Source organism: Sarcophilus harrisii, chromosome 6, assembly GCF_902635505.1.
Source record: "Sarcophilus harrisii chromosome 6, mSarHar1.11, whole genome shotgun sequence".
In the NCBI taxonomy this organism is placed as follows: domain Eukaryota; kingdom Metazoa; phylum Chordata; class Mammalia; order Dasyuromorphia; family Dasyuridae; genus Sarcophilus; species Sarcophilus harrisii.
The window spans coordinates 94654867-94666127 of NC_045431.1; the positions used below are offsets into that span (position 1 = coordinate 94654867).

General features: G+C 35.3%; 1 pseudogene; it reads right to left on the reverse strand.

Moving 5' to 3' along the window:
* Positions 1-1074: 1074 nt before the first annotated feature.
* Positions 1075-2082, reverse strand: LOC100920323 (annotated as a pseudogene).
* Between the last annotated feature and the right edge of the window lie 9179 nt (positions 2083-11261).

Here is an 11261-nt window from a genome sequence, read left to right on the forward strand (position 1 = left end):
CATGTACAACCAACATAGAAATGTATTTTTACTCTAACAATTGGAATACTGATAGATGTCAAACATTCCTATGTTCTTTTTCTTTTCCTTGCAAGTAATATTCTCTCTCTCTCCCTTTCCATTTCCCTCTCTGCCTCCCCCCCCACCCTCTCTCTGTGACATGTGCTCTTGCCAACAGAGTTAATCAGGGTTAAATGATTTGTCAGGGCTATACAACTAATTAAGTTCAAATAACTTTCTCTGAGGAGGAATGCTTAGCTCTGATGGATATAAACTAAAATAATAACTAAAAGTCAGTAATATAAGAACGACATATTAGACACAAGAGTAGAGTCAAGGTAGCTTCCTGGCCCTACTTATTTTTATTCAAATTAAACTAAGCAAAAAATATTCAACACCTTTTTTTTTTTTGTGGATCTCTATAGATTTTGTGGTATTTTCATCTCCACACTGCAGGTGGATTAACCACAGCAATGAAGAAGCTAACAGGTCTCCCCAGGAAGATCAGAGGTAGAATTCAGATTATAACCCGAAGTGATGTTTTCCCTAAAGATAAAACTCAATAAAGGACACTCAAAAAACCCATTACTGCAAGCTGGAAGCACTACTTCCACCAATCCAAATTGCTTTCTAGCAAAAAAAAAAAAAAAAAAAAAAAAAAAAAAAAAAAAAAAAAAAAAAAGAGAGAGAGAGAGAGGATTGCTCCCTAAATACCTCAGAGATATTCAAGTCCCCAAATCAAGAGTTGAGGAGTAGGGAGAGGGGCAAAGACAAAGGTCCTGTTTGGCTGTTCTGTCAGGGGGAGCTGATGATCTAACAGACATGAGGATGTGGTAAGAACTTCAACTATGAGAGCTGCAGTGAACAAAGGACCAAATTTTCCCCAACATCCTGAGGTGAAAGCAGACATTCCAGAGCCCAGTGTGTATTCTTCATTCCTGCTTTTTGTTTCTTTGTTTGTTATGTTTGTGCCTGGATTTGAGCAAGAATAATAGGAACTGTGACCAACAAGCCAACTGCCCATGCCCAGAGGGGATGGTGAAAGTCTGCAAGCAGATACGTCGATAGATGTGCATAGTAAAGACTTTCAAGCTGATGATGACCAGGTCTTGGAAAAGTGAAAACCAGTCTACAAAAGTATATAGGATCTGAGTTATAAGATTGATACCCATAAATATGGCCTCCCAGCAAATGCCTTGAAAGCCCCAGGTTTTTCTTCTGTTGCTTTGATGTTCTCTCTGGAACTCCTTTGTAGTGAAATCTTTCTGGTGAAGAAGAAGTAGGGTTTTCCCATACTTGCTGGCATATGGGACCAACTAGTCTCCTGGTTAATCACAATGACCAGATGGGAATGGTGATGACTCCATCACTCAGGCTTGCACAGGAAAATGCAACACATACTTCTTCAACAGCTGAATACTTGGGGTTCTCACTCTGATAGAAACAGTCTCCTTATCCAAAAATATTGACTTGGAGGAGTCCTCTATGTTGGTGGGTCTCAGTGGTTTGAAGTTGTCAATTTTGTGAAGAAGGCCTGCAGAAAAGAAGAACCTGCCAATGTCAACAAAGGGTACAATGGTGGTGTAGGACTCTATGGCTGTTGCCCTGAGATTTCTCTGTCAAAATTCCTGCTGTTCACAATTTCTGATTTAGTATTAACTTCACTTGACTGTCTCCTGTGTATTCCGTGGACTCTTTCATTTCTATCCAATGGTACATTTGTACTTGTGGCTTCAGTTTCATTGAAGGAACGAAGACCCCATAGTTGGGATCAGGCAAGAACTTGGATGTCCAGAAGGAGCCAATCAAGTGCATAAGTCTCCCGTCATTCTCTGGGGCTACACTATGGATGCTGTTATGAGAAATTACAAATGAGAGACCCTTAGCAAGAGAAATTGCCATCTTTAAACCCAGCCCTCATTAGTAAAGATAGGCAGAAAGAAGGTAAAATATCATCAATCTAACAAACATGCCTTCTGAAATATTCTTGATACTCTGATACTCTAAGAAGCCTAGCTGCTGATCACTTATTATTTTGATGTTATTTTCTGCTATTCTTATTAGATTACTTCTGGGACATGGTCAGCCTCAAACTGTTGCCTCAATCTCCAAAGCAGGGTGAAGGGGCAGGAGCAGGGTCATAAGATCACTAATTGGAGAAACAATAACAGCCCCAGGTGCCAGAAAAACCCAGCCTTTTCTTCCAAGCCAAAAAAATAGGAACTCTGGGAAACAAGATTGGATTTGCTGCTACAAAGTTAACATCCACGATATCTGAACTGCTCTACAAGCCAGGATTTTCTAAGTATTCTTTCATATTATCTGCAAAGAGTTATGGTTTTGTTTCCTCGTTGTCAATTCTAATTTCTTTAATATTCTTTTTTCCTCTTTTTGCTACAGCTAACATTTCTAAAATTTCTTTTAAAAAGGCCATTCTTTGCCTCATTTCTTTTTATTTATTTCCTTTTAAATTTATTTATTAGCTTTCAACTTTTACTTTTAAAATGTTTTGATTTGAATTTTTCTCCCTTCCTTATATTCAAGCCAACAATTTGATTAAAAATTATATAGGTACAATTATATTATATTTCCATATTAATCATGTTGTAAAAGAATAATCAGAGCAAAAGAATGAAACCACAGGAAAGAAAAGAAAAATAAAATAGTGATTTTTGACCTACATTCAGATTCCATAGTTTGTTTTTTTTTTTTTTTTCCTGGGTGTGGATAGCATTTTCCATTGGAGTCTTCTGGAATTATCTTATATCATTGTATTGCTGAGAACTAAGTCTATCAAAACTGATCATTGTACAATGTTGTTGCTTTGTGTAGTGTTCTCCTGGTTCTGCTTCCTTGACCCAGCATCAGTTCATGTAATTCCAATTTTTTTCTAAAATCTGTCTGCTCCCCATTTCTTATAGAACAATAGTATTCTATTGCATCTATACTCCATAATTTGTTCACTCATTCCCCACTTGATGGACATCTCCTCAATTTCTAATTCTTTGCCACCACCAAGAGAGCAGCTATAAGCATTTTTATATATGTGGTCCTTTTTTATTTTTTATAATCTCTTTGGGATTCAGACCTAGTAGTGGTATTGCTGGGTTGAAGGTATACAATTTTGTGGCTCTTTGGGACTACTTACTAATTGCTTTCTCATTTTTTTTTTTACTTATCCTTAATCACTCAATGGGAGTTAACTCAGTCAAATTGAACTACGTTAAAGATCTTAGTTTAAAAAAGCCAAGGTCACCCAAGGCATCAAGGGCCTGTAATAGACAGTCATCCTGATCTATGTCTAGCCATTGGATCCAGATAGTTCCAGAAGAGAAACCGAGGCTGGTTACCTTTGTCATCTTCAACTAAGGACAAACAACCACCTGTAATCTTTTTGCTAGCATTTTATTTACATTCTTTGCATCAATATTTGTTAGGGAAATTGGTCTATAATTTTCTTCTCTTTTCTTTCTTTCTTTCTCTCTTTCTTTCTTTCTTTCTTTCTTTCTTTCTTTCTTTCTTTCTTTCTTTCTTTCTTTCTTTTTTTGCTGAGGCAATTGAGGTTAAGTGACTTGCCTAGAGTCACACAGCTAAGAAATATTAAGATCCACATTTGAACTCAGGTCCTCCTAACTTCAGGGCTGGTGCTCTATGCACTGCGCCACCTAGCTCTCCCTCTTCTTTCCTTTTGTAAATTAAATTACCCAATGGCTTATTTTGTTGTCCCCCCATAAAACTAGCTTCTGTTTTTATTTATTAGTTCAATAGTTTTCTTACTTTTAATTTTATTAACCTCTCATACTCCTCAAAATTTTTTCTTACTTAAAGACTTACTTAAATTTTCTTAAATGAAATTATTATTTCTATGATTTGTTCCTTTTGAATCACATATTTTTAAAGATTAGATTATTTAATTTTCAATTATTTAACATATCAGCTGAACATGCTTTTTGAACATCCCAGTTATTTCTTTTTGTACTTTGCTGTATTAGTATCTATGTGCACTTGAACACAGATCCTCCCTGGTCCCAGAGTCATATCCATCCTTCAATGAGACAATAGAATAAAAAGTTGTTGGAAATTACTTTCTCTGTAACCACTATAATTAAAGAGATTAAGTCATTTCACCTATTTCTTTTCTTAGCTTTTTCATGCTGAAGCATCTTAAACTTTTAAGCCTATATTTCTACCAAAAAACCCTTCCATTCTTTTGATAATTCTTTTTGCACTGCTCTGGGACATCTCTAGATCCATTATTATCTATTTTTATGGTTCAATAACTAGAACAGCAGGTAATATTTATTATAGGTATGGCTGTGCCATACTCTTGTTGAAGGATAGAATAATACTTTCTGTTTTGTTATAAATATATTTTCCAATAATGTGCTATATTTTTGTTTTCCATCTTAGCCAGAGTAGAACAAGACAGATTTCATCTGTCTCCAGGATGTTTATCTATGGTCTTCTCATGGCATGAAATTCACTTAAACCTCAAAGAAGCATTGCATGTTTTACATTTTTTTCCTGAGATTAAAAACTTACAAAGGGGTTCTTCCAATGGTAGTTGTGTCTAGGCTGCCAATTTTAAAAAATGATTTTAAAAACTTATTTCTTAACATAAATCCAAAACTTCCTAAATATTTTGTCCACTTTTGAAAACCCGGAAAAATACATAGGTTTTGAAATTACTTGCTGTGTTCTCTTATTATATTTTTCATTTGCAGTTCAGATCCCTAAAATACACTGGGCTTAACATATGGTAGTGTTTAATATAAAGGCTGAAGATTTTTTGGGAAAAGCATGACTTTATGTTTATAGATATTTTGTATTCATAAATGAACTTATTCCTTGATTCAGTTTTGATAACTAGTTCCTAAGTACAGCTGCTTTCCCATGATTTTTTGACTTCTTTCTAATCATGATTTAGAAACATGACTTCCATTTTTCAGCATTTTCTTTTTCTGATTACTTTGTTAAAGAGGCTTTTCTCATTTTGCTGAGCATCAATGTTTTCCCACTTTATGGAAAGGAGATGGAGGTATTAAAATTATGGTAACTGTTTCCCAACATTTCTATACAAGCTGATGTTGCATTTTTTAGCCCTTTCTCATTGCATATAAATGTGTGAGCTCATAATCACACATGGGATTTTGTGATATATCACCTGATTTAACCCTTAGTGTTAAAAGCTTGAACAGTAATTATGATCAAACTGATCTAGAGTAAATTGACTTCAGAGTTAGAGATGTTTTCCTGGGGTAAGTGGGACAACTTTAATATATTAATATTTGTTAGCATTGTTTCTCATCCCAGAAGACTCTGTGAAGGCATGGTGTAGTTTCCCTGGCTTTATGAAAGTGAGAGGCGGCTCCAATAGTGTTCATTTGTAGTGTATAAGGCATTCCTTAGAAAGTCTGTCCCATACTGCTACTGGAATTGCTGATGATCATTGACCCTTCACTCATCATCCACATAGAGGAACATAATGATGAAAGAAGGTAGATGCTTGGGAGGGAAATTTGACAGTGATGGAAACCAGATGAAGGTGTTTAATTCAAGGCTTGGCAAGAGAAAAGAAATAGCCTGAACACAGAGTACTGCCCCTGACTTATTGTCACGATGGGATAAGGTCCTAGTCACTTTCTTCTGATTATATTTCTGAGAAGTATACTTCCTAGGGAATTTGGGAATATGTATTTTTCAGTGGAATCTCTGGAGCAAAGGCTATGGGAATTTTAGTCACTTTTTTAGCATATATAATTTCAAAAATTCTTTTCCAGATTGGTCAGATCAATTTGTAGTTTCTTCAAGAATATGGTAATACATCTTTCTTTCCACAGTTCTTCTGACATTGACTATTTCCATATTTTGTTTAGAATCTATTATGAAAGGGAAGATTAGTGATCTTGTGATTAGAAAAAAGCATTAAACATAGCCCTGAGCCTACATATAAAAACACCAGCTAGTTCAGTGGTAAAGCAGTTCAATGACTGTGAACTCTGGAAATTAAAAGTTTCTGGAGTTGAAGCTGGACTATAGAAAAGAAAGCATCCTCAAGGGGAAAATAAGGTTTCTTTCTTCTTATTTACTCTATCTCCTACCATCTTTTAAAGTGGATATGTCATCAGAGAAACTGGTGGCAAATAATAGACCATGCATTCAGGTGGGACCAAAGAAGCAGGACCAGTAGAAACAACATCGTAGAGGGGCACAGACAGTGGGGGGAATTCTCAGTGAAGTATGAGACTCTTCAGCCCAGAGGGAAACTGCTGACAATGTCTGGTTCAGCTCTCATCTCCCATTGGGAGCATCGCAGCCTTCCTGAGAAGTCAGGGGTGGTTTGGTAACCTGTATTCTACTTGAAGAAGAGATAATTGCAGATAATAGCAGGGTGCTTATAATTAGTACATATGCAGTGTGCTGTGGTGATGTAATGGTACTATAGTTAGCACATGCTCAATGTGCTGTGGTGATATAATTGTACTAAGATATTTAAGGCTGAGAGAACTTGAAATAAACGGACCCCATATTTGACCATCCAAGTGGGTCCTTGCCTCATCACTCCTCTTTTAAGACCAAGGACTCAGGCTGGTACCCAGATCCTCCAGAGAGCTAGTACAGATGGTACACAACACCTCCAGGATGGAGGAAGAAATAGAGTACCACACTGAACACCAACTGAGAGATAGCTATGGTTATCTGAGAAGAAAGATGAAAGATTAAGTCAGAAATTTAAAAATTCTAGGCAGACTAGAATGTTCAGCTTAATATATTGATAAGAGATTTAACAAAAGGCAACATGGTCTAATCAAAAGAGCTGTGAACTTGAAGCCTTTGGACCTGAGTTTAAGTCCTTGATCTACTACTTTATTATGATGATGATGGTGGTGTAGTGGAAGTGCTATTTCTGTAGTGTCTACTGTAAGCCAGGCAATATGTTAAGTGCCTAAAAAAGTCTCATGTGATCCTCACAACAATCCTGGGAGAGAAAAAAAGGAGAAAAAGAAGGAAGGGAAAAATAGGGAAAAGTAAGGAAGGAAAAAAGAGAACTGGGGTAGAAAAGTAAGGAAAGGAAGGCAAGAAAAAGGAAAGAATGAAAGAAGGTATTGAAATTCAAATTCATATCAATATAAATTTTCTTTAATTTTCTCATTTTAAAGTCAATCCAGACAATTCATTTTTTCCAAAAGTGATTTGTTATTAATTCATTTAAAAATAATTCTTTACTTTTTACAATAGATTTCCTTCCATCTTTTATCAAACAATGGACATTGCTTTCTATAATGCAAATTTTTTTTTTTTAAGATTATGGGACTGTTTTTTTTTTCCTGTCTTTGTAATTTTTTAACCATAGGGTCATCAGTCTTAAATATTCTAGTTGGCTTGGTGCAATGCAGCTGAATGAACTCAGCTGTATCTAAACTGTCATCACTTATGTAAATAATTTCTGTGTCTGCATTCTATCCATGGATCAAAGACTACTTTGATCACAAGATGAATTTCCCATATACACTTGGATTTAATGGGGAACTACAGGCAACACAGTAAGATTCACCTAAAACAAATTTCATGGTCTATGCTGCTACCTGCATGCAAGTTTTCAAATAGAAAGATAAAAAGGATGTCGGATTTTTACCATCTCACACTTTCCTAGCCATAGTCATCCTTTCTAAGGTCAAATTATCTCTTTAACTGAGATAAAGGATTTCATTAGGGTTGTCAACATAGTGAATTATTCACTCTGATAATCTCAGATGTACATACCCATGTCCTTATCTGATAACACATGAAACATCCTGATTGATTTTTCTGTCAGTCACTGTCATCTGCCAAGGAAAAAGAGTAGTAGGAAGAGTAAAGGTCTCTTCTAAGGGACAAAACCCAGCTATCTCCAGAAAATAAGTCCTTCTTTTCATGGAACACTGTTGTAATTAAACAATGCTTGTTTAGGATCACTGATTCAACTGCAGGCTTTAAGATAACCATAAAACAAACAAACAAACAAAAAAAAAAACAAACCCTGAGATATATGTAGAAGCTCAAGGATCATTCATACATTATTTGATTTCATTCTCAGAAGAACTTTAGAGATTAAGTACTATAAGAATTATTTCCATTATATTGACTAGGAAACTGAGACCTGGAGAAGTTAAGTATCTTGTCCCAGATCACACAATTAGCGAACACTGCAAAATCATTATGATGTGAAGTTTTTCTGTCTGTCTTTCTTTCTTTTTTTTCTTTCTGTTTAGACCTATAATTTTTTTCTTTTTTCCTTCTTAAAGATAAATACCCCTCATTCTTTTGATTGTTCTTGATAAAATATGGATCTAAGGTCCTTCAATATCATAGAGGCCCTACTGACCATACTTTCCAGCTTATAAATGTCTTTTTTGAACTGTGGTCCTCTGAATTGAACATAGCATTCCAGAGGAGGGCTCACAAGGACAGAGCACAATGGAATGATCACCTACCTATTCCTGAAAACTACGTCCATCCTAATGCAGTTTAGGATTGCATTAGCTTTTTTTTTTGGCTGTCTCATCACAGTGCTGACATATATTGAGCTTTCAGTCTATTAAAAACCCCAGATCTTTTTCAGAACAACTGCTGTCTAACCATACTTTCCCCATCTTGTACTTGTGGAATTGATTTTTTTGTACCCAAGTGTAATTACATTTATCCCTATTGAATATCATCTTATTATATTCAGCCCAGTGCTCTATTCTGTCAAGTTCTTTTTGAATGCAAACTCTGGCATCCAGTGCTTTAGTTCTCAGTCCTAGATTTGATGAGCATATTATTTATGGTTTTATCTAAGTCACTGATAAAAATATTCACTAGCATAGGTATAGCACAGATCCCTGAGGCATTTTACTAAAGACTTCCTATTATTTTGGCACTTATAAGTACTCTTGCTATGCCCACCAGATCTGAATCCATAGTTCAATTCACACCTCTCCATTTTTTCCATAAGAAGAATATAAAATACATTACATCAAGATACTTGATGATTATTCCTTTTCATATTAGATTTTGGTTAACCTATTGCTACTTTATGAGGATTTAGGCTCTACCATAAATCCTGTTATGGGTCATGGGATTGTGATGTATCAAATAACACAACAGCTTTGGAGCTTGATGTTATGACTCCTAATTGAATAATATCTATTCTTTGCTAAAAACACATATTTTAATCTCCAAGTAGAAGAGATCCTGGTAATGGATATTGTGAATTGATTATAAGGTATACAATACTTGCTTTAAATTGCCTATGATGAACTCAGAAACAAAGTTTAACTACTATTTCTGTGGATAGATGTTATATATCATTGCCTCCCTCTCCTAATTATATTGCCTCCCCTGCTCACCTACTCACCATCCTGAAACCAGAAACTCAATAGTACTAATTGAGTTTCTTCTTTTGACACTAGATTTGTACTGACCAAGTCACTTAAAAGCTCATTGTCTCAGCTACTCATCTATAATTTAGCATTATTAGTACTGTTCCAGCACTTAAAATGGTTGATTCACAAATTAATGACTCCAACATGGTGGGAAAACACCAGGTGGGGAAAAAAAAGCCAGATATATTCTTGATTTATATTTGAATTTGTGTGGGATTCTGGATATCTCCACTGAATCTAATATAGATATATTAACAGGCACATGACCAATGAAGCTAGACCATGTTATGATGCTAGGACATGCAGTATGGAATAAATAAATTTAAATTCTATTCCTTAAATATTTATAAAGTTCCTGAAAAGTAAAGTGCAAGGGTCAGTGCTGTGATATAAAGACAAAAATAAAGCTGTCCCTGACTTTAAGAAGCTTGCATTCTATTGTTGGGGCACATACTATGGTAATAGATAAATTATAAGATAATGAAAGGGAACATGACAGTGGGGAGAGAGGTGATCTCTCAGTTAGAAAGTGCTGTGCTCAAGCTCTGCCTCCTTCACAGGCTAGATCAGTCACAACCTATTAGAGTCTTAAACACCTCTCTAAGACTACTAGTTGCAGTGAGTCCTCTCAGCCCTTATATACCTTAGTATAACTACATCACTACAGCACACTGAGCATGTGTCAATTGTAGAACCATTACACCACCAAACTAAGTACTAAGTATATGTGAACTAGAGAACCATTATCTCATTAATCACACTGAGTAAATACCCTGCTGTAAATATCTTTGCTTCAAGTATACTCTTCCAGAGTTCCGGCTCTCTACAGGTTTCACTATTCATTAAGTTTTCCCATACTTTAAATTTGGACATTATCAATCATATATAATTCTAAAAAGATTTTGGGGTTATCTAATTTGTCATCTTTAATATCCAGCATAAGCAAGTACTGACAGTTCTATATCAGAAATATCTATACATTCTATCTTTTTGTCAATATTTCCATCTCCATAGGAATCAATTGCCATCTACTTTGGACTACTGCTTCCCAATAGGCCTTCTATAGAAGATAAACTGAATTAGACTTTGATTAACTCTTTGGCTCCTTTTATCCATCTATCTTTAGGCCTGTCTCCATTCTTTTTTTATTCCTCTCTATTTCGATTGTCTCAGTTTTTCTTTATCTCTATCATTTCTGCCTTTCCTTTCTTTTCTCCTTTCCACTCCCTTTTTTAATTGAGCCATTGGAACATGCTAGCAGAAATTTACTAAAATTTCAAATGTCTATGCAATTGGTTAAATTACTTGCATATAGTAATAATGCATCATTTTTGTAGTATACTCACCACTCTATCCCAGACCTAAAAATTGAGTTATACAGTGACAAAAATAGAATTAGAACATTTACCAATTGTAAAATACTCTAGGCTGTAAGTAATTGCTGATGTGAGCATTAGTCAGTAAACACATCAATGTGGGAATAGCGCAATAAGGATGCATCATTTCAACCAGGTCAGTGTCAAGCTTGGCCAATTATAGCAGGGGAAATATATGGTATTTTACTCCCAATGTTTAATGCACAGGAGACATAAAGATGCCCATGGCATCTCTAGACTGTATTGCTGTGGTTTATGCAAGTAAAGTTTCCTGAAAAGCTATTCACTCCTACTACCTTCACAACTAATTCTCCTTTCATACTCTTTTTAAAAACATTTTATATTTTGTTTCTTGCAGTATCCATACCCAGAGAAAGAAGTGATTGTGTCTGGATATAGATTGAAGCATATTTTCTTAAACTTTATTTCTCTTGAGTTTTTTTATTTTTTTTGGCAGGGGTGGGATCTATGTTTTCTT